Below are 25,193 nucleotides of genomic sequence, written 5' to 3' on the forward strand. Positions count from 1 at the left end.
TTGTTAGTAGATACAGTGCGTGTTTTACAAGCTCCATTACAACGTCTTGATTCTTCCATATTTCTAAATGTCTGCTGAAATATTTCACATTTCTAACTGACATCATCACATTTTAAAGCATCAATCCTTTTCAGGGTTGACGGAATACTTCTGTGTTTAAGACACAAGCCTCAAGTCTTTAGCTACCTGGGCAGCTGGGAGATTTCCCCTTTTGAGCTCAGCTATGGAACAGAATGGATAGTTTTATTGGCATTTCTGAAGTCAAGTACATTAATGTTCATTAATGCTACCTGTCTAGAACACAAGGGTGTATCTTCTGCCAAAAGTTCCTTTTGCTGTAATGGGTATGAGACTTCAATAATCTGTTCTCTGTCTGGAATCAACACTTTTGACTTAAAGTCGCAATATACCTAATTTTTATTTGCATTGCGTTAAGCTGACAGAACAGCAAAGGAAAAATATTACTTTCCAGGGGTAAATACCAGTTTATAAGTGAGTGCATGTATTTATATCCCTGTCGCCACTAAATAATGACTCCCGATTCCATTTTAATATCAACCTGGCAGTATTATCCATGGCAGTATTACCCATTCTTCCTTGTTAGCATATGGGGGAGGAAAGTTTTATCATTTGGGCCAGGGGCAACTTAAAGGAAAACTCCATGCTGCTTTCTGAGGCATGCTGGTGCCGATTTTAAAGAAGCAGTATCTAGTTTTATACGGTAAACACAGGATAAAATGCTGTTTCTGAAAAGTAATATGCATAGCAAGCTGCACAGAGCATCCATTTGAGCTGTTGACTATAAGGGCAGAAGCATATTATTAATAACTGAAAGCACATATGTGTATGTGAGGGAAAATGTTCTGCAAATCTGTCACTACGCAGTCTAGTGCATTTTAAAGAGCTTCACTCACAACAAAGTCACTCTCGTTTACAAAAGATACTTACAAATTTGATTGCTAAAGAAGTTAAAAGTGCACGCTTTAACTTTATTTAAGAACTTAATGTGTTCAGAATTGGTGAAATAAAGTTCAATATCATGCTTCAGGTGTAAAGACCTTTTAGCCGTTACAGCTTTTAGTGAATTATGATGTGGTATTAACTCAACTTATCTAAGAGTAAGGCCCATTGAATTCAGTAGGACTTGCCACTGAGGAAATATGGCTACATTTGCAGCCTAATTCACAGACTCCTATACAGAGAATATACAAGAAACAGTTGTCACTTTTTCAGGGTTTTCTAAGAAGTGCTATTAACTTGCAAACTCTCCACAGTTCCTTCCTAAATAGACTGCAGAATATCTGCTAAAGTATTTACTGACTTCTGCATGGTGGCTGCCTACCAACATCTACTTTCACATCAGTGGGTAGAAGTTAATTTTTCCATGAATACTAACCATAGCTAGGCTTCTAAATGGCACATAAGTTGAGACTACTGTTACCAAACTCAGCTATGCCAAAACAATATTTTTAGAGTACTGCACAAAGTTGAATCAGGAGTAATTCTATGGGCACATGTCAGGTTAAATTCTAGAAAACCTGAGATCAGATATAAAACCTGAAGAAGTTAGGTGTAACACACATGATGTAGCATGTTCAACTGTGGCATACGTACACCTTACTGTTAATTTCCGTTTTGCTGTTGTTGACTTAAGTGTTATATCTGACTAAGACACAGTAGACCAATAGACTTAAGTTAGTTATGATTTTAAACGTGTCAACTCTGTGTATGACTTAATGAAACCACGCTTTTCTAAGGTAGAGTTCAACTGCAATCCTTAAAAGTGAATTCTGCTGACCTTAACAGGAAATTCTTTCTGAGCAGGCATGTGTCAGATTGTGTTGTAAATGAGTTGACTCTGAATATAAGTTCATCGTAAGATACGGTAGCATTCACATTGCCAAGGTCTATTTTTATCACTTTATGCAAAACATAGGTTTTCTTAAAGCTGTCTCCAATCTGCACTAGTAAACTATGGATTAGCAAACGTATGTAGACTGATTCCCACCAGATTCCATTCCTATAGAAGACAGTGCACAGCCAATAAGATGGAGTCGTGCTACTCCAAATGCTCCTTTTAAATTAATAATAATAATTTAGGGAATAACATGTCCTTAAGAACTTTACATTCGAAGCTCATATCTTCCCCTGGCATTTGAAGCCTTGGCTCATATAACTCTGACTGATGTTCTTTTATTTTATTATAACTCTTTATTTCAGCACACTCTATAGATTTCATACCTTTATCGATATTTTTGTAGTTCTGTTAAAGGACTGGATACTAAGCTCCTGAAGCAGTGATCTTGGATGCTCACATATACAATTTATTTTCAGATAGGCTACATGCAACTCGTAAAACAGGTTTTTGTGCAGCCCTTGATTCCTCCACTGGAACCTTTTCCTCAATGCATTCCTGGGGTCCACGGTAGCACTAGGGACTAAATATATTGCTAGACTTGGTTTCACAGATGGGCTTAAGGCATACCGGCATACACTTTATCTGGAAAATGTTCAGATATTTCTGGGGTGAATGGCACACTGCCGTATAATGGCAAAACATTGTGGCTATAATTATGTAAGGAAAAAACAGAGGTGTACAGAATTTCCTTGCAACTGAGAACCTTTTTCAGTGGTTAAAGTATGCAAAGGCTGTGTATTTAGTATAATTTATGAAGATATCTGCTTGTTACAACAAATTTCAGCTCATTAACAGAAGAATTTTTAATTTTAATTTGGAAAAACTTAAAAATACAATCTTAAAACTGGTTGTATGGTGGTAGAAAATAGTTGGTGTCTCTGTTTAGCTGTAAAAGCATAAATCCCCCTCTCCCAAGCAATCAAAATCCAGCTTTCACGTTTTAAAAAATCAGTGTCATTTCTCAGGATACACTGGCCTAATTCCCTGTCCTTATCAGTTTTATAGCTCAGACCCTACAAACCAGTCTGGCAGAGAAAAATTCAGACTGATAAGGTATCAGTGCTGTGTCATGTGACCTGTGACATCACACGGGTATTGCAGGCCTAGACAAAACATGAATCAATGTGAGGACTAATATGCTAGACTGATGAGTGGATAACATACCTACTTCATGACGATTTTGGAAGTGTCCAGGTCCACAAAAGGCAGCTATGCCTATATATTCGTACAAATCTAATACCCACAATTTGCGTGAGAGACAGCAAAGGCAAATACAAGTGTGAAGCTTCAATTGATGCTGCAGCTTAATCAGTGAAAGCCATTTGATAAGCTCTTGTCAATTGGACCTTCATACCATCATGGCTGACAGGGTGAGTGCATGGCTAGTACAATAAAGTAGTTTGGATAGTGCCTTTCTAGAGCTCTCTGGGCACGATTCAAAGTGTGATCATCTTGTAACCATATGGTTTCATTTCCACTGAACCTGTAATCTCATTAACCTGCTGTAGTTGAGCTACCCATTCGGTGATGGAAATGAGCTCTTGCATGATGTTTAATATGACCACTATGTTTCAAAATGTACCTTAATAGTCCCAAATCTTCTTTTCTAGTGACCTTCAAGTAAAAAACAAAACAAAAGCCACAACACCATACCAGCAAAATGGGTTTAGTGTGCATGTGTCTTATGTCGTTGTTAAATAAAGACATGTAGAAAAAGATTCCCCAAATTTGCCTGTTGTATTTTTCAAGCTGTGTCTTTCACATATAGGTTCTGTCGCTTAAAAAATGCAGTCTCCTCTATTTGCCCTATTAATTGTTGATATGTTGCCATCCATGAGACAAAAATTAGAGCTGTAATTAAATAATCATGTGATGCTCCTTAGTGCCAGTGAGAGCAAACTCATTTTTCCAGGCCCTGATGGTCACTGATTATTGTATTAGTACGGGCTTGCTTTTTTATTTTTTTATTTTTTTGTGAACAGCTACGTGTGTTAACCACTGGCCTTCTTTTTAAAATTAAAGAAAGTGAGAAACGCTAAGTCAGTTAATTGGCTAGTAGTCCATAGGGACTTTAAACAGACTTGCCTTTTCTGCTTCTGGTCACGTGATTGGGAGAACTACATCAGTGATGTGGTTTGTGTGCCATTTAATTTACACTGGTGTCTTGGCTGGGGTGGATACATATGGGGAATGCCAGGAGAATTACAAAAGGAGCAGGGTATTAAAATTCAGAAATGATTAAAATTGAAATAAAAGGATGCTGCTTCTTTGGCAGTACTCTGGCAGTCATAATGACACACAGAGATTAGTTTCCACCTTCATCTTTTCCTTCTTTTTCATTTCCTCTTGTTTATTGTTGACATATTTTCCTTATGCCTCTGCTTCTCATCTCTGTGTCTCTTTCAAATATTCCTAATGTTTTTCCTCCCTTTCTTTTTAGTATGGAGAAGCTCACTTAACCTTATTATTACAATAACAGAATAGCTTATTAATATTTAATATCCATGTGTGTTGACATTTTTTTTAAAAAAAAAAAAGTTAGGTCACCTCTATTAAACGGCATGTCATTGTATTGTTTGTTAATCCTTGTGTTGCTTTTAAGAGTTTCTGAGATACTTTCTTCTTTTAGTGGTGATTTAGCTTGTAATATTTAAACACCTGTGTTAAGATACTTGAAGGGGTGTGTGTAGAAAATAACTTATCAGTCATGGATAATCAGTTATGCATGAATTCAAATTTAACAGATGGACGTTGGGAGTTAAAAATTTCTCGTTTGGCTTCATGGGGTTTTTTCTGTTTGTGCGACACCTGTCTCTTATGTATAGATAAACATCTAACGTAGTTTACAGTCTTTCTTAAATCTTTGTGCATTTTTTCCCCTTGCGAAAATTCACTTCTCGCTGATTCTCTTTATATTTAAGGAGCTCTTGTGAAAGCATGCTATTAGACTTCTCAGTTGCAGATATATGGCACGTCATGGTTCAAATGTATTAACCCAGTTCAGAAGTCCCTACGGCATTACAATTGAAGAAAGCCGACCTATGCATATGTGTGTATATTTTGCTGCAAACATATGTGCTTATGCAGTTTTGCATATTCAGGTTATTAATATAGATTATGAAGTGATACATAGATTAATTCCAAAATGATAAACTGGAATATTGTCTAAGAATTTGATTTAACAGAAAACTTGGCTACCTATATTTCATGAGCCAATGGGCAGAGTTAACAACAGAGACTTGCTGTAGATTACTTTAGTTAGTCATGTAGGACATCACATTTGAGAGAAGCATTTCTGTATAAAGGCTAAACTCACATACTCAGGGATTCCAGAAAATTTCAGCTAGAGAACTGCATGGTTCATTTAGAAACTTCCGCAATTTTATATCTTCACCAAGTTAAGTGGTGTCGATATTGAATTAATCTTGGGTTAGGTGAAAGCTATTATTGAACTTCAAGGTACCAGAGAAATAGAAAGTTGCACCTAAGGGTTTTGCTTTCAACAACAGCTTATTATGAATATAGATAGATAGATAGATAGATAGATAGATAGATAGATATAGTCCAAGAAAACATGAACACACAAATGTGAAAAAAGAAAAGATGATAAACCAGTTGTTGGTTTCTTACAATGGCACTAACCACTATAAATCATCTGTAGTTGGAAATCAAGCAACTATAATGTATTCACCCCCTATATATCTCCCTCCCGCCACCATGACAACACTTATGAAGTGCCTTAAGCTTATGTGAGTGTGCACAAACCTATAATATCATGTTTCTGATATGCAATTTCACAGAAGGTATTGTGTTGCTGTTTGTGTCTATTAAAGAATTTTTGGTACTTTGGAAACTTCAGTACAAAATGTGGTTAAGTTGTGTTGGATTTCCCTTCCTCCTTTTAAAATAGAAATATATATTGGTTGTATGAGGGTACAACTCAAGTCTTTAATTATAGAAGATACTTTTCTTAAATTATTTGCATTTTAAAACCGAACCATGATGAAGAATGGCAGAGAGCGAAATCTCCAAAATAGGAACCTCAGAATAGCGAAAGGTTTAAATATGCACTTGGGAAAATGCTATCTACTTTTAAGTGTAATTGCACGGGGGGGGGGGGTTGTATTAAAAGGAACTGTGAAGGGCAAATGGTTTTGAGCAAATGTTTTTGAGCAAATAAGCATAGACTGAAATCCCGTGCATGTTTACTAAGTCCCATTGAGCTCAATAGGTCATACTCCTTAGTAAGTGTGCTTAGGATAGCAGCTATAGAGTATTGCCTTTAGTCTTGCATTTTTAAAAGAAAATATCAACTAATGCATATTATTTTTAACAGGATATGTACTACTGTGACTAGATTTTTACTCGCAGTCTTACTTGGGTTGAAGCCTTAGCGTAGAAAGCGTGTGGATTCACACCTGCAGTTGTTTGCTGCATGTACACCTGAAACTGTGGCAGAAGATGCGTGTCTTCAAACATAACATGCAGTGGACATGCATCATGGAGTTGCAACCAATCACACTCTCCCAGAGCATGTGCATTCACCACATGTCCCTTGAGTGCTGCCAGCTGTGCATCTTTTTCATGCTTCTCATGTTTACCACAGCAAATATTTGTGTGCACGCAGCAAACATGGCTCCTCCATAAAGTTATGAATCGGACAGTCCTAAGAGAACTGCTAAAACCTGACAAGCTTAAAAACGATCTAACTTTGGTAGGATCCTATCTCTAATTACCCATCCAAATTAACTCCTATTCAAATCATTCTTCATCTAAATAAAATTCCTTCCCAAAAAACTCCCTTATCATTGTTAACAGCAAGCTAAAAGTATCTTGGTGAAGGAAAAACCTTTAAAGTATTCAAAACCTCATTTTTTTATTATTATTAACCTACTACTGTGATGCTGCTCTTATTTTCTTACGGTTGAGCACAACAAAAAATTTAAGAGCTCTTTTAGAGGTAATATGTGGCTAAGAGAAGGATTATAACTCCTGGTTGCTTTTTGTCTTAGGTTCCTGAGAATGGTATTGTACACCCCTTAGAGAATTTTAATTCTAATTTACAATCAGTTTATAAATTTTTGAAACAATAAAAAAAATAAAATTGAATTTCAACTATTATAGGCATAGACCGATCTTCAGCTCAGTCCTATGAATTCCTGCCAGAACTTGTTTTAGTGCAAGCTTATTGGGAATATGATTCCAGTCAACATCCCAGCGTCTTTTTCGAACTGTGAGCTTCACACTGGTGCCACAGCGAATTTGGTCCTGTTATTTTGATGTGTAAAGGACAGTGTTGTCATTCCCCTGCTTCTACCAAGACTGCAGTTTAGGGGAAAGCTGGCAGGAGCTAGAGAATATCTGGTTCTGGACAACTCATCCCTTAGGGGTGATTATTTAAATGCTTCAGGTTTTCAAATAGGGTCCAACTTGGTAATGAACAAATAGAAATAAACGAAGCTGTTTAAAGGGATCAAAGACTTGCAGGAAAATTGCACATAAAAGAGCATTTGAAAAGAGATGCAATATCTAAACGTTTATATGCTAATGTCAGAAGCCTTGAAGCAGAGATGGGAGGATTTGAGTGCTTGGTACTAAAAAGAGAATATAGATATAGTGGATATATCAGAAACCTTGTTGGAGCAGTGAAAATCATTAGGATGTGGATCTCCGAGGATGTAGAATCTTTAGAAAGAAATGTATTGGGGATCATGTTGCTCTGTATGTCAGAGGGCACAGATTCCCCCCAAATAAACAGAAAATGTAAGATGCACAAACTGCTCCACAGAATCACTGTGGGTGGAAATGCTAGATACCGAAGGTAATTTAGTACTGCGGGCATACGACCAAAGCCCCTGATGAAAACTCAGAAATCAGGAAAGTAGCCGAAGGGGAAAATGTGTGGCTAACCCTCACATTCACTGGCTAAATGTACATTTAGGTTTTGCAATTGTGACTTTAAACAATTATAGTGTAATCCTATGCATGTTTACTCAGAAGTCGCTGTGTTCAATGGGACTTACAACCACAGCAAGTATGGTTAGGAAGGCAGCTGTAGTCAAAACAATTACAGGGCAATCCTATGCATATTTGCTCAGAAGTCACTGTGTTCAGGGGGACTAAAAATGTGGTTGGGATTCCAGCTGCAGTCACTTAGCAGACTAGAGAGAAGGGAAGTCTTAGGCTTTATCCTGAATGGTGCTGAGGACCTGGCACAAGACAGAAGCACTGTCGAGCTGTTCAGCTGAGCTATATGTATACATCTTAAACATATGTTTTGAGACGAAAGTTCAATTTGGCCAGGATTAATTTCAAAATTGTAAACTTTAAAAAAGGGGGGAGGGAGAGTTGAATGAATCATCATGGTGGAAAATCTTATTTACTGGCAATTGTTTAAAACCACTATAATCAAAGCTGACCTAGAATGCATGCCACAGAATGAGAGGTGCAAACATTTCTGGATTACCCAATAGGCATACTATGTACAAGTTCAGGGCACCAGCAAAGGATAGCACCAAAACTGTGTCTGTGTGTGTGTGTGTGTGTGTGTGTGTGTGTGTGTGAGAGAGAGAGAGAGAGAGAGAGAGAGAGAGAGAGAGAGAGATTGACACTTGATTAAAATAATAGGGCGCATCAGATTAGTCATAGTGAGAAAAATCAGGTCCTTACACTCCTATGGCACACTTCTCCGACATTTTTCTGTTCTCTTTTTATTACTGTACTTATCTCTACCCAAATCAGGAAGCGTCCTACTAACGTATATTGAAATAATACAAGGAAATCGGATCCTGTCATGCGTTGGCAATGAACCACCTTTTATTTTATTTTTAATTGTCCAATCTTACATTATAGTTTTTATTTTTGAATTATGGGGGGAGCACCATAATCTTCTCTATGTTTAGGGCCTCTAAAGGTCTAAATCCAGCCCTTTTGGACAAGAGAGTTCAAAAGGATGACAGTGTTGTTAACAGAGTTTAAGGAAGCTATAAACACAAGCATGTTTCTTTTAAAAGGGAGAGCCCAATAAGGACAATAAAAAGGAGTAGTCACTCTGGTAAAATAAAAATAAATGGACAATAAGGCAAGGAAAAAGAAAAAGCACTAGAAACGCACATTTAAAAAAACATGACAATAAATAAACAAACATATATATAAATCAGAATCAGAAAGCCAGTTCTGGACCACCAGATGACAAACTGCAAAAGGTTTACTAATGTTATCAAAGACTGTAGAGAAGCTAAATTATTTCCATGAGTTTTCATGTGACACTATTAGATAAATACCCATTGAGGAGAGGTATCTGAAGAATTAAGACAAGTAGAAGAGAAAAGGGATGAAGTTCTGATGCTAACTAAGAAATTACAAGATAAAGTCACCATGTCCAGAAGATACCCAAGAATTCTGAAAGAGTTCAAATCTGATATTGTTGCTTTTTGAACAAAAATATACAAATTATCACTCAAAGCATATATCCTGGAGAATTAAAAAGTAGCTCATGCGTCATTGCTTTTGAAAAAAATAAATATATAGGGGAAATAGGAAATTACAGACTCATCAGCCTAATTTCTCTACTAGGTAAATTGGTAGAAAGCATTATCAAAACCCAAATTATGAAACATAGGTATAAAACTACCCTTGATTAAAAAGAATGCAAGGAAAGTCCTGTCCCACCAGACTTCTGAAATTCTTTGAGAGTATTGTCATATTGGAATAACCCAGTTGACATTGTTTTTGAGGATTCCAAAATGTTTTTGACAAAGTCCCTCCTCCAAGCTTCCTGAATAAAGTTATTCCAGATAGGGATAAGATGATAGGTCCTCTTTTGTTCCAGAACTGGTTAAAGAACAGGAACCAGAGAGTAAGAACAAATGGACAAGGTTTTTATGACGGAGGAAGAAAGCAAGCCCTCCCACTTAAAGACCTGAATCATCAGATGAGCAGTAAGGTAGCCATGGTTTAGTTGTGGGTGAGACCATTAATTCAGGATGGAGAAAATTCATACAAACTTTCAAGGGCTTCAAAAGTCCTATCCCAAGTGGCTGATTGGGCAAAAATATGGCAAATGAAATTCAGTATAACAGAGTGGTGCACACTGTGGCCATTCTTCTTCTCTCTCTCTCTCTCTCTCTCTCTCACACACACACACACACACGTGTGTGTGTATGTGTTGATGGAATGTAAACTGGCTCCAACTATCCGCAAAACAGATAGCTCAGTGCAAAGCCTAACTGGAAAAGAATATTAGACTAGATGGACTCTGGACCTGGCCTACCAGACTCTTAAGTTTATTGACACATTCTTGCTATTTCTTTATTTCTGGCCCAAAACATCAGCTGGAACAAAGTATTGTCCCTTTCTACAGTTCCAGTTTCTGGGTTGGCTACTCTAGTGGGTAGATGCTGAGTATGCATTTCTGTGTATCCACGCATGCAGGAAAATGTGTGGAAGGAACACAGGGTTGTCTAGAAGTTAACTTGTGAAGGATGGTTAGCTGAAGAAGGTGAACACCTGCAGTAGCAGTCGTTGGATGGGAATTGATGTGGCTCTTTCAGAACCATCATTCTGGTTTACGTTCCTGCTGGTTGTTATAGCAAAGAGCAATTGTGATCATTTGTTGCCTTGCATAACTTTCAGGGGAGTGATTGTATATAGAGGCTGTTCATTTCTGTTTTCCTGGTGAGAGCTGGAGAGGTTAGGTGGTCTCTGGGTAAGAGATGCAGAAAAAAGGGTAAAGGAAAATGCTGTACTGCTCTATGCACTTTTAGATAATTTTTTGTTTCAGGTCAGAGGAAGAAAGTAGGGGGGGGGTTAAGGCAAGAAAGCCACCTTCCCAGTTTATTTTGTGGTAGTTCTATGGCTGGAAGAAATTTCATGGAGGGGGACATGAAGGTGCACCTTTTCCAAATTCATTGTGTAAGGAAGATACAGCCTTGGGGAAAAAATCACGAGCCAGGTAAATAAATGGAGGGTGTATTTTATTGGCAGGTAAACCTGTGCCTTCTGCTTTACAATTCCAAATCATTTTGGGGGTGGAGGAGATTCAGCAATAATTGAGGACTTGATTTTGAATGAAAACGAACTGTCTGTGGTCTACTGTGACCTGCTTGCAGATAAAGCATCTTGCATATGTTACGACATGAACCAAGGAGGAGTCCGTGATTCTTGTAATAGTCTTAGGTGATTTCACTTGAGGATGCCAGCAGGAGCCTTGCAGATGTGCTCTTTTAATTCTTTTAACCAGTCGAAGAGAGCTGTCTCTGCAAAAGAGATGTTCCTGTCCTCTTGAACAAGGCAATTGTGATAACTGTTACAGTATCTACTTCTGGATCACCTGCATTTACATTCAGTTTCCTGTCTGCCTTTTGGGGGCACCACTGAATAGGTGGTGGCTTGGAAGTTCCATTTTAGATTAAAAATGGTTATATCTTTATCAGTCTGAATTGCTTCCCAATTTGATTTTGAATGCAATTTAAAGTGCTGGCATAGCCCTAAATAGCTTAGTTCCAAGTTACCCAAAGGAAAAACTTCTCCACTGAGTTCTTCAGGACATGTCCTCTTTCTGAGCCCCTTCTCTGAAGCCAGGTTGGTAAGGACAAAGAGAAAGATATTCTCAGTAGTAACTCCAGCTTTTAGAATTCCATCTCCAATCAAGACCACCCAGTGGACTTTATCTTTGTCTTCTGGAAGATAGTTCAAACTTCTTCTATTTCAGAACAAATAGTGGATGTCCTTTTAATGGACTGTTCCCTGCCCCCATACATTAGATTTTCTTGTTTCATATCACTTTAACTGATATTGTTTTAGATATGTGCAGTGTACATGTCTTCCCAGCCGGAAGCCCGACTGAGTTCATTGGGACTTATGCCCAAGTAAGTGTGTGTATCATTGTACTTTTAATGCTGTAATCCCCCCTGAGGGTCTTTTTGGATCACAGTGCAGGACATAAATGTTCAAAGTACATAAAATAATATTTCCAACATACATTTTATGTGTAAATGCGTCAAACAGACTACCCTATCCACTCTCAAATACCATGTTCCAAAACGCATATTTTTTTAAAGATCTACTCCTCTTCCAGCTATTAACTCAAATCCTTAGCCTACTGATTATTTAGTGCCTGGAATAGACAACATTTAAACGTGTTATTACCCTTCATTATGAAATACTGAATTCTCTAAGATGCATGGTACTTAAAAACAATACCTTTAAACCACAGGTATCTAAGGGATTAAGTTGCTCTATGGGCCAGTTGTTTTTCATCTAGCAGACCTACTTATTATACAATGCTAACTTTCACCCTTGCCCATTAATTTTCATCCGAACTATATTTAGTAATTCCCAGTGTAGCACTTAAATGCAGGATGTGGGGTGGGGAGCCATTTGAAAACGAGCTATGTTATCTGGAGATGTAGCGAATATCAGTCTGATTGGGTGACAATCTGGTTTCTTTAATGGTGGTCAACCCAATGAAAATGTTTGAGAACTTCACTTTGTCAACAGTTGGTTAGATTGGGGAAACTTGCATATTTTTAGCAATTGCTAAATATTTGTTTATCCTAATTTGTGTTGCTTTGTTATGCTTTGCAAAAATCCTTTGCAGTAGGAAAGTCATCATGGGGCAAAAGGTGGCAGGTTGGTCATGGTTTAAAAGCTCTATACTGCTTAATACAATTGTGTGGGTACACAAGCAAGAGAGAGATATTCTGCTCATGTCTTGTTTGTAGGCTTCCCATGGGCATCTTGTTGGCTTGTGTGAGAAAAGAATGCTGGACTAGATAGGTATCTGATTCAGCAGATACCTTCTTAATATTTTCCGAAAGGAGGACGCCAACATATCCAAAGAATGTTTTGTCAGTTGACAGGTATAGTGAAAAGCACCTTTTAGTGGGTTACTACTTCTGTTACCTCAGAATATGTCCATTATGCATAGTTTAAAATTTCCCCGAAGTTGTATGTGATGCTCCAAGCTCTAAGACTGCCATCCTGTGTACATTTAAACTGCTTAAAGCTACTTTTTGCAAATAAGTAACTATTCATAGGATGTATGTCTGCTACTTATTATCTCTCTCCTCTTCCTTTGTTTGGGTTTATGTTACTTTTGTAACAGTGCTGTACTTTATGTGACATGAGGGACTGTTGCTAAAAGGAGGTGAAGAAAGCAAGCCCCACTGTGTGCACAACTCAAGACATTTGTTTGGAATCTCTTCATAATGAAAAGAAACCACATGCCCCTCTGTAGTTCCATGCCACAGGGTTCCTATGACCCATCTGATCAACTACTAGTTACCATTTCAGAGCAACTTACCTGTAGGTTAGGTTTCATTTTTCTTAGCTCTGACACCCAAAGATTTCTTCTTCATAAATGTGTTGCAACTTACGTGCATTTAACCCAGGGGTCAGCAAACTTTTTCAGCAGGGGGCCGGGTCCACCCCTGCTTGTGGGGGGCCGGACTATATTTTTTTAAAAAACAGAACAAATTCCTATGTCCCACAAATAACCCAGAGATGCATTTTAAATAAAAGCACACATTCTACTCATGTAAAAACACACTGATTCCTGGACCGTCTGTGGGCTGGATTTAGAAGGCGATTGGACCAAATTTGGCGCTTGGGCCTTAGTTTGCCTACCCATGATTTAACTTGTGTACATTTAGCTTTACATGCTTGGCAAAAAAAAAAAAAAACCCAAAACAACAGACTTTGGCAATTCTACCCACCATTGAACCAAATGGGTTTTGACTATATGTGATTTTGGCTTTAGGCTCAATCCCTGAAACATGACCCCCATGTAAATGGCAGGCTTACTATTCTGTTAATTTAAGGAAAATGCTTTTTATTAATTTAGTCCGTTTATTTTACCAGTAATCTAGCTTTTGTGTAACATGATCCACATTCTGCTTATTAAAATAATGTACTGCATATAAAGTGGTTAAGAGTGTGAGCTGTGTCTACTCAGAAGCAAGTCCCCTTGAGTTAAATGTTGTTTACTTCCAGATAAATCTGTAAAGGATCTGCCTTACTGGTGGCAGATACACAAGAAAGGAATTTGCAACTACAATTAATTACAAGCCTGGAGAATTTACAGCAGTTTTCATTTCATAGAATGCTCTCAGAACATAACAAAGAGAACATAAATGCAAAATTTGTGTGATCACTCTGAGAGAGATACAGCTTTCTTGTGGTATACCCTACTGAGAATATAGTACTGAGATTACAAACATGTATTGCTAATTAATACCATAACCCCAAAGCTTTGTATAGATGTTAAAGTGGGTGTTAGGAAAGGGCATGACTCGTTGGTTAGAGAACATGCATGCTAAAGGTCACAGGTTCAATCGTTTGTTACTCCGCAGAGGGATGGGAAATCTCTCTTCTGAAGACAGAGCTACTGCCATTCACTGTAACCAGTTCTGAGCCAGATAGAGCAATGGTCTGACTCAGTGTAAGGAAACTTTCTGTCTTTCTACCAAGCCAGCTATGGCAGCATGTTTTCTGTGTTAAGTGGGGTAGCACTATTTCATGTGCAATATAAATGTTAATATATTTATTAACATTTGCATCAGCTGCAATGTAAATGTTAAGAGCAAAAGTTATAAAGTGGAAATCCAAATTCAAATGGTTGTTTGGATTTCAGCTTATTGACCAGCCAAACCAAGCACTTTCCCAGCCATAACCCCTCTCTGTATTTGTGTGAGGATAAAATACAGATCTCTCTTACAAAATTGATACAGTATAAGCATTACTGAAAATAATGTGAAGGGCATTTAAGGAAGCATTTAAGCAGTTAAGGATTTTTTACGAAATTGCTGAAGACCCATCTAAGGTTGACAACAGGTACCAATGTATCTAAAAACTTCTTAAGATTGTGCATTGCTGAGTTTTCCCCAGTTGTACATACATTTGGGTCTGATCATCTCTCATTTCTGTGCCACGCTTAACTTTATGTGACTCAAAATAGCGCTCTAATCTGAGCAATAATTTGCTAATATAATAACTTGTAAAGCAAATGGTTAAGAAAGAACCTGTTTGATCAGAAAGCAGTTTCTAACTGTAACTGCAACTATTGATTCCATACAAATCAATTACAATGTTGTGCATCTTCCAATGTTCAGATCTGTATTCACAAGTATTTCTTAAGCCTTCACATTTTCTCTACAGAAATGTGCTGATACCATCATTGTAATGAGTGGTATTCAACTAAGTTTTACTCAGAGTAAACCCAGTGAAATTAATAGCCCTAACTTAGCCATGTTCATAAATTTCAATGAGTCCAATCTGACTGAGTACCAGCAATCAGTCACAATGTCACTTAGGGATATAGCACTGTTACATTTGGCACACAAATTTTTGTTTTACCCTTTAATTTAAAGATATGTATGTATGCCTCGATTAATACCTGTTCAGATGATCAAATAAAAATAACTGATAGTTTATATATTTTCCATACTCTTCCAAATAGCCAGCTGAAAGTAGAAACCCTTTCCATGTCTGATTTCAGTGTATAAAATAAAACTAGTAAGTAAGTTTTGCTTGCATTGTGCTGGAGTGTTTTCTGTTCTCTATTTTGATATAAACTTCATCCCCTGAGTTCTAAAAGTAAAATAAAAAGTAAAATTGGAATTTACTGCTGGGGCTTCTAGGAGGAATATTTTGTCCTTGCTATAAGCTAAAGAGATAAAGAAACTACCAGGTGCAGGAACAGCTCAGTGATAGGCTGCAAAGAAACACAATGCAATGACTGCTTACAAATAGTATACAAGACGAACTATTCCCCCCATCCATTAGTTTCATTTAGTTAATAAAATTAATATTTTATATAAAGTAACACCCCATTCCATTATACCATAGCAAAATATTATTCCACGTGTACACCAATGTTTTCTAAGCCATCTATCCATAGCCTCTTTAAAAATATAAACACACACCATTTATTCTGAAATTTGTACAGCTAATGAGTATGTGCACCCTTGATTTAAGATAGATATTTTCCTCTAATAGCCACGTCCCAAAACTTACTCAACCAGTCTTTAATTGCCAGAATATTGTGTTTCCCACTTAATTTGGCTAAACAAATCTTTATTGCCACCTGCATGAGATGGATCAAGTCAATGATGTTAATTTTGATTAATATTTTTCAGAATATAGCCTAATAGTAGTAATACAGTGGGTACCTCTTGTAGCACCATCCAATATTTTTTCAGTGAATATTTGCAGGGTGGGATCTGTAGAGAGCTTTGACCTACGTTGTGGCAGGTTCCTAATACTGATCCAATTCCCGATCCACAAGAGGACCTCTTCTTTTATTCCATGACTACTAAACTTTTTAAACTAGATCACCTCTTTCTATATGCTTGTTGACACTCTTAAGAAAAATTCTAAAAGGTCCATGAGAAAATATTTGTCCTTGTAGAAGCCATGCTGAGTCTTCTTCAGTGAGGCTTGTTCTACATGCTTAGTTATTTTATCTTTAACAATATTTTCCGGTTTTCCTAGGGCAGTTTCCAGGGTCCTCCCCCCACCCTGTTTCTAATCCCTTTTAGAAATTGATGTTATATTGGCTACTTTCCAGTCCTCAAGTATGAAAGCTGATCTGAGGGACAAGTTATATATTTTTGACAGAACACCAGCAATTTCACATTTCAGTTATTTGGGAGAGCTCTCGGGTGGATGCCATCTGGATCTGGTGATTTGTCGGTTTTTATTTTATCTATTAGGCCTAGAACTTCATCTTTCATCCCCACTATCTGCCTCAGTTCCTCAGATTTAGGCCCATTATTTTCATTGCGTCTACTTGGATATAACCCATAGATTCTCATTTAGAATTCCTATGTCTACGTTTCCATACCATTCAGTTTGTTTGCATTCCAAGTTTTAGCCCATTACAGAGAAGCAATTTGTGATATGGAGGTATATGCATTTTTAGAACACTAATATTGATTGCTTTTGATTGATATCTGTTTATCACCATGCTAGGTACTACATGATTTTTTGTTTCAGGTTCATTACTTTATCACAGTACTCTCTTAATTTATCCTTAACCATGATATTCCAGGAAAGATACATAACTTCTTGTATGACGATTCAAAACAACAATGAATCCCTTTCATTATAATTTGATCGTTTATTGTCAAAAGATTTTAACTGTATCCAACCACAATCTGGATACTTTTAATAGTCTTTGTCAAGGACTGGATGTGCTTGACATATGCTTCCATGGTTGAAATCCTATTCAGAATTCAGATTAATGAATGCAAAGGACACAAAAAGTCTGACTGGTCACCTATTTTAGAATGTGTACTTCGTTTTAGAGTTGATTGAGAAATCACTTAAAGTTGTGTACTTGGATTAAAATCAGTTTAATTTGGATTAAACAAGTATAAATACAGATTCAGAATTTTAAATAGCTTGCTGATTACATTGTAAGAGGGTGTTATCCAATTGTGGCTGTCTTCCAGTAGAATGGACTTTTGCTGGTGCGATAGGACTTCCCTTTTTCCCCCTCTCCCGCATGAAACAGTATACCTAAAATCTATTTTTAAGCATTTGGGACTGTTCTGAACCAAGTGGTTTGTGAGCCACCTATTTATTCGTGGTATCAGAACTAAAAAGTCTTAAATACACAGATATTGTCTTAACTGGCTTGTGGCCTGTACTCAAACTTCAGTGAAGTAATTGTCTTAACTCTTAAAGCTAATGCAAGTAGAAAGATAAGGCAAACTAAGAGCAAAGTTATTCTGGAGTAGTGTCACTGGTGTCCACGAGACTGTATTGGATGAATTGGCTTAAAGACTACAAGCTTGGGACTGATTCACATTCATGCATATTTATTTTATCTATATTAATTCCCAGTATGCAGCCTTGCATCCAAATCTCTCTAGATGTTGTACAATAAGATGAATAAACTGGCCATTTCAATTAAAACAAATATAAATACATACATGCATACATAGGACTGCAGCAAGGACATCAAACCTGCAACTTTATTGTCTAAAGGACTGAACAAACAGCCAGACTTTCACCTGATACCTGAAGGTCAACCAAGTGAGTGGTAGTTGAATTTCAGGGGGAAAGGAATTCCAGGGCTATGGTGGCACCACACACAAAGAAGGCCCATTAAATGTCCTCACCAAATTAACTGCTGCCAGTGGAGAACCATTGAGAAGGGTCTCCCTGGATGATCTCATACACTGCTCATCACTGGATAGTCATTAGCTGAACTGCAACGTAATAACAGTTCTTGAAATAATGCAAATGGATACAAAAGCATGCAATTGCTTGATCCGTGGTGGGTGTTTTACACATGCAGGTAATCACTTGCATGTGTTGGGGATACTGAGTGATAAAGATGCATGTGTGAAGTCACCAGCAATAAATATTGTGTGTCTCTGGGCAAGCCCACAGACACACTGAATGTTAAATTATTCCACCTTCAGCTGCACTCCTTGAAATAACTCTGTTGTATAACACTGTTATGTTTCAGGCCTCATGCTCTTTATTTCTAACACAATAATCTATTCTGTGCATTGCTGGCTCTTATAAATATTTTATACATTTCACCCCATTACCATTTTCTGCACACACTCTTTGGTATTTGTGTTTACTTCAGTAGACGTCAGCCTATATTTCGCTGTGTAACTTTGATGCTTTGTTCTGGTGTTATAGTAAGGTGTGCGCGCGTTTAATACACTTGTTTTTTCTGAGCATTTACTAATTTGTACTCTTTCTGTGTTCAAAGTTCATAAAGCTGCATTTTTCATTGTGCATGTTATGAAAGAATCATCTTCCTGTTGCCTATTTAGGAAAACTCCTTAAGTTTATATGACAGCACCCTCATTTTTAAAAATACATTTGCATTTGAGGTAACACAAGTAAAGATTCTGCCAGTCATACACATCAATTAATAATTAGTCTGATCCAGAAGCCAATTATGTTGCTGTACTTGGGTTAAGGAATGCAGGAGTAAGATGAAAGTATCTTGTATTTCAAGTTGTCTGGCTTAACTGGTCTCTGGATCACAGCCAGCATGTTTGTGAACTTGTATTCCACCCCCCCCCATCATTATCAGTATATAAGCATCTATCCCCTTGGATTGTTTGCAGACTGTTTCTTCCTATCTGCCAGTGTGGTCTTCTTCCTTCTCTAGCTGGTACAGCATGTGCATTATAGTGCTCATAATTATAATTATTATAGTTGCAAATAAATAATTTACCACCTTCTGTACTTTTCTGTCCCTAAGCACTGGTCTTCCTTCCACCAATGTGGAAGGTATACTAAATTCCATTCCAACCAGCGACCAATAGCTTTTCTAACTTGGAAAGTGTTCAGTACCACATTTTCATGTATTTGACTGTTCATTATTATTGTGAATTTATTCACGTGAACAAAGATAAACAGCATTAGGCATTTTTTTCTAGGTTATTAAAGATGACTATGTCTGCCCAGTTTCATACTGTCTTTGTACTATTGTTCATTTCCAACTTTTCATCACAAACGGCAGTATTGAGTCCTTCTCTCTGCTGGATGAATGCAGCACTGGGACAGGATGACAAGGGTCCTATTCTTGTAATATTCTTTCACCTTTAAGGAGTTGTTTTAATGCTTCTCTGCCTTCACTTTCACCCCTCCCTCAGTGCAAAACAAAAATTGAAGTATATGAAGTTCCTTACACTGTCAGATCATAACTCCTGTGCTGTGATACCCTGTTCATTTCCCCCATTTAATAGAAAAAGACTTCAAATGTCAACTTAACCTATTGTAGCCAACATGATTTACATCCAAATAAACATGCTTAGGTTTAAGCCTGAAAGTTCTCTTGGTTAATCCATTTTTATTACTAGGTTTCTTGCACTTACAGTCTGCAAGACACTTCATGTAAGATACCTGTCACCTTAACTATGGACAGTATCACTATTTACAATACCAGACACAAAAGTACACTGGAGTCTCAATATGGAATGACTCCATTGAATGACTGCCAATTGTTACCTTTTGACATGTTGCTAAGGACCCCCTACAAGTGGGCACAATCTGGCTTTTGTTAGGCTTGTAGACCCCAGTCCTAGAGATCCGAATTATTCTGCTTGTTAATGGCACGCTCCCCCCAAAAAGCATCTTCAATGCAACCTGTTCTTTGTGCAGAACTACTTTCATGGAAATACAACGCAGTACACACACATTCGTGTTTACAACAGACAACGTTGCCTGCCCAAATGTAATATTTGCTTGCAGCCGGGTCACCTGAACTGGCATGTAGACTGCAGATCTGCTGATACCCTGCCAACTTTTCGAAAGGAGAACTTTCACCTCTAAGGTTCCCCCCCCCAACGCCCCCGCTCCCAAACAAGAATATACACAGGCGCACTACATCCTGTCTCCCTCGCTATGGAACCATGACTGCCAGCCATATGCTTCCATGCCTCGCAGGCACCTGCTCTCTCTCTCCCCCCCCCCCCCGGTCCCCGGCGATCTCGCTGCCCGCACAGATGCCCGCGTTCTTCCGATTCCTACTTTGTTTCCAAGTCTGTTGAGTGCGCTACCGGAGTTGCCTCCCTTCGCCTTTGGCACCCGATGGGCGTGCGTGCGCCCTTGCCCTCTCCTGCTTAGGTCATGGCTGCTATCGGGCTGATGTTGGGAAGGCGGTCTCTCTCTCTCTCTCTCTCTCTCTCTCTCTCTCTCTCTCTTCTCTCTCTCTCTCTCTCTCTCTCTCTCTCTCTCTCTCGTGTGTGTGTGTGTGTGTGTGTTTATCGCACGGTTGCAAGACTCTAGTAGCGCCTGCTGTTCCTTGCTTTCCCTTCCCCGGCTCCTTGATTCCTCTTCCCCTCTCCACAGACTCTCCAACCCCTGCGCGCCCTCTCTCGTTGCGCAAGGAAGGTGGCCTCCGTTTCTGCCGCCGCCGCCGCTGTTTTTGGCCTGTCCCTCTCGCCAGCCGGTTCCGCACTCCCTAATCGTTTTCGCCTCGTGCAGCTGCCGGCGGCATCTCTTCCCCTCTCCCAGCTTTCGCATTGCTCCCTGTTATTCTGGGTATTGTGTGTAATAAATGCACAGCCGCCTCACACTAATCAAGCTGATTACAAATTCTTGCGCGCCCTGTGCCGGAAATCGCACACCCCTCGGCTCTCTCTTTTCCCCTCCCTTTGCCTCTCTCTCTCTCTCTCTTTCTCCCCCCCCCCCTCACTTTTAACCCCCTCCCCCTTCAGCCTTAACCCTCCAGCCCCCTTTTTTAATCCAATTCCCCTTCTAGATGTCCTTTCTCTCTTCCACCCCCCCCCTCCCGCCCCAGTTTACTCCACCGCCGCCGCCGCCACCTCCTCCTCCTCCTGCTTGTCTCTGTGTCTCTCTCTCCCTCCCAGGACGCGTCGGATGATCCGGGGCCGCCGGGGAAGAGCTCCAGGCAGCAGCAGGGAGGCTACGTCCTCCTCCTGTCTTGGGCTGTATACATATTTAAAAAAAAGAAAGGGGGAAAAAAACCGGTGGCCCTCGGTGTTATTTTGTATTAAAATGAGGAGGAGGAGAAGGAGGAAGAAGCGGCGGCGGCGGCGGCAGGAGCAGAAAGCAATAGAGGAAGGAGCAGGAGAAGGGACGGCGGCGGCGGCGGCGGCGGCAGCAGCAGGAGCAGGAGGAGGAGTGATGAGTCAACTAATAATTTAATGGGGACAGAGAGAGAGAGAGAGGGAGAGCGCGAGCGAGCGAGAGGGAGAGCGAGCAAGCAAGCAAGCAACGAACGTCCGGGGGACACACACTCACACACACACACGCAAACACGCAGACACACCACCCTGTAACATCCAGCAACAACCACCAACCCGGCCTAAATAACCATAATAGCCAGCCGAGGGACAACAAGAATTTTGAAAGCTCACAGGATTTATTTTGTTATTACCATTTGGGGTAACCTGGTTTTCCCTTCTTGCACCCTCCTCTCATCTTCTCTCCCCAGCTTTCGTTTCTCCCTAAGTCTTCGGAAGTAGATTTATTTTTTTATTTTTTATTTTTATTCTCTTCTCCGAAGTGAAGTGATTTTTTTTTTTTTACTTTTGGTGGTGACTGTTTCCTTCCGCTCCCCCCTCCCTCCCTCCTCCCTCCCTCCCCAAACGCAATCTCTCTGGGTTAATGAGGAAGGAGAGGCTTTCTGCATTATTATGATGATGATTATAAAAAAAAACCCCGAACAGCAAGGACAATAGTGAAACTGAATTTTAGTGCCTTTACTGGAACTTTTCTAATATCCTTTTTACGTTTTTTTTTTTTTTGCTATGTTTCTTTTTCTATGGAGGGTTTATGCAGAAAGTTTTTGGATTAGTTTTTTGGGGGGAAGGGGGAAGGGATGTCTTTAGCTTCTATTTTTTTTTGTGCCTGTGTCTTACTAGAAAATAATTGTAAGGGACAAGATCAATACATTTTCTGTTTTCAGAAATATTAGGCAGATGAGCTGTTTCATTTCCTCCCCATCTTCATTCTCTGATTTACACTTTTTTTGAAAGCAGAGTTAGACAGGTTACCACTTATCTCAGTTTTACTTTTCTTTTCCTTTAATAGAAACTTTTTATTATTGTGAGCATTACACTTGTCTGGTTAATTTTTTTAGACTTTTTCATTCCCCGTTATTGGAGAGACTACGATTCTCAGTACATTAATTGGAACCTCTGCCCTCCTCCTCCCTCCCCCGCTTCTTGCCTCCCCCTCCCATGGCTGTGATGCTTTGCTTATGTGTTTCCCCTTCCCCAGAAAAATAGAATTTTGGGAGGGAGGTATCCTCCAGGTTTCCTTAATTTTTTTTTGATTAAAAAAGGACTTAGAAAACATCAGACTTGAGCTTCTCCCTCCTCTTCAAGAGATCGGTGTGCAAAGGAAATCTCCTTTGTTTCCATTATTTATATGCTGTCAAGTTTTGAAGTGGTGAGTTTCAGGTCTTTTTACAAAATTTCGCTCAAAACTGCAGTGTTCCTGTTTCTAGATAGTGTTTTGCTTCTTTGTCTCTTTAAAAGGTCACAGTGAAAGCTTGGCCTGGATTATGACAGCCATATGGAATGGATAAGAACAGAGCCTCTCTTAAATGTGATTAAGGGGTTTTATCTGGAGAGAGGAGGAGGGGAAAGAGAAGAAAGGGGAGGGGGCTAACTCTCGAAGTGTTGAAGGTATAATACAATGCTCCATTCTCCTAGAGGAAGGATGGCTCTTGACAGCTGAGTTCCGTTTTTTTAGAAGAAAAATGCTTAGAATGTCATATTGCTATGTTAGTAGTGCACTTAGGAAATTGTACCTTGAAACTAATGTTTGTGCTGGAAACTTGTGCATAGAACAAATGCTTGAAGGTGAAGCAGGCAGAAGCTTTTGGCCCTGTCATCTTCAGAGTTGTTATAGGCAAACCATGCTGACAGTTGCTCATTACTATTTCAGGTGGAGGTTTTGATGAACTTTAGCATAGAGTTCGAAATTAGTAAATTAGGTGTTTTATGTGCACACAATCTTGCTTTGCGACACAAATCTTTTTACAAGGTGGCTGAGGCTAAAAGGATGCATGGTGGGCGGGTCTTCGAAGTCCAATTTAAAATGACCTGCTCCATGTGTTTAGGCATACATTAAATGAATTGTAATCTTATCACTTTTGTTGGTTGGGCAGGAGGTAATGGCGAGCTGGCTTGTGACGGCTATTCTTTCTAGCAGGTGAGTGTTAGTTTTTAGAGAGTGACAGGGACTTGCCTGTTTGAGTACAAGAGAAAAACTAGAATCTCAGACAGTGTTCTGGTGAAGCACTACCAAATGCTATAGATGTTGGTAATTTAGATGTGCAGTTTTGGGTTAAATAGCAGTTAATGTAATGAAAAAGAATAATCTTGATTAAAAAAAGTGATTAAAGTAGGCATATTTATTGTTAATGAGACTCATAACCAAAAACAGATGGGACCACAATCAACGGTAAACCTTTGGTTCTCAGCATGTCACCCTAGAGTGTAAGGATAAATAACCATTATATTCTAAACTTTATACTTATTCAGCTGGCATTCTTAAGGTTGCATCTAAACCTTCAGATAAACACAGTGTTCATGCAAGACAAAGCAGTGTATGATTAAACAAGAAACAAATTACAATAGGGATATACAGCATCTTCACCAAAATGAGGATTTCGTCAGAACTGGAGAAGTGTAATTGATTTATTCTGCATTCTGTATTCACAAGTCTATTTCTTTCTATTTAATTGTACCTTCCCTGCCCCCATGTTTGAGTGTTTATGCTCAGTGGTGTAAGTACTGTTTCATAAATGACTGGTCACCTGTTCTTAGAGATCATTACTGGATATATATATAATAAAGCAGGCATTGTAGATAAACCTTAATTAGGAAAGGTGGCAGAGACCATATTTTAAAGTAAGTATTCGTCCAGAATGAAAGTACCATCGAAACCTTTCACACATTTTCAAAGGAGTCAACAGCTTCTTTCCCTCTCTGTGTGACATGTCAGTGTTAACAGTACTCATCTGTAACTTTTACTGTGTATCATTGAACATGACGATTTAAAAACGAATTAGCAATCATGGTGAACTGAATTAAAATTTCAAAAGCAGTGGTGTCTGTTTCAGTACTGAATATACCGTAAGTTGTATGTAGTTTTGTTATTTCATTTCACATCTCTTGTCAGTGTTCTAATATTTATCCAAAATGTATCAGGGATTTCTTTAAGTACTGAAAGGTTTGTAATATGATTTCCCCCAAAAGTTGTGATTGTCCAAAGAGACATGTTTTTTCCACGTGACTTTTATAAGATGTGATAGTTGCCCTAGCATTTCTTAACTCTGCTGTTGAATGTGGAAATCAACCTAATTCCTAAGTTTAAAAAGTTAAGCTATATAAAAGAAATTCCCAGAGACTGTCAAGCAATGGGAACCTGGGTATTTTTATATATTAAAAGATACGTATGGATGTATCATATTACTAGTTTGATCTGTTGCATGCCTAGCTGAAAGTCTTATCCTCTTTATTCCTAAGGAGAAAACAATATACGACTTCTCTTTATTAAACAGAAATATTTTGATAAAGTAAGAAATTTGGGGCAAAAGCATAACCTTACAACATACACCTGAGAGACCTATAGCAGTGGGTATATTACTGTGTGAATGCTACTTAATCAGTCACACCTACTATTCTCACTCTTGAATTCTTAAGATACAAATCCTGTATATATTGTAAATCAGTTAATGTATTTAGTAGGCTTAGAAATTCCTAAGATTTTGAAATAATTTGACAATGAAGCAAATTTCCTGAGAGTGTATTTTTCTTTA

General features: G+C 38.6%; 1 protein-coding gene across 16 annotated transcripts in view; it reads left to right on the top strand.

Moving 5' to 3' along the window:
- The window catches only part of SATB1 (SATB homeobox 1), a 119,076-nt gene that overhangs the window by 3,227 nt on the left and 90,656 nt on the right, over window positions 1-25,193 (top strand). For 4 of the 16 annotated variants that reach the window (XM_081883224.1, XM_081883210.1, XM_081883211.1 and 1 more), the window contains exon 1: window positions 21,230-22,813. The exons of 2 other annotated variants lie outside the window; for them this stretch is intronic. The gene's annotated coding sequence lies outside the window, so the exon portion shown is untranslated. Of the gene's footprint in view, window positions 1-21,229; window positions 22,814-23,537; window positions 23,582-25,193 lie in introns of those variants that run through there. 10 more of the 16 variants (XM_081883220.1, XM_081883221.1, XM_081883222.1 and 7 more) reach the window with 7 other exon arrangements.

The sequence above is a fragment of the Podarcis melisellensis genome (assembly GCF_964234715.1).
Source record: "Podarcis melisellensis genome assembly, chromosome: 12".
Classification (NCBI taxonomy): domain Eukaryota; kingdom Metazoa; phylum Chordata; class Lepidosauria; order Squamata; family Lacertidae; genus Podarcis; species Podarcis melisellensis.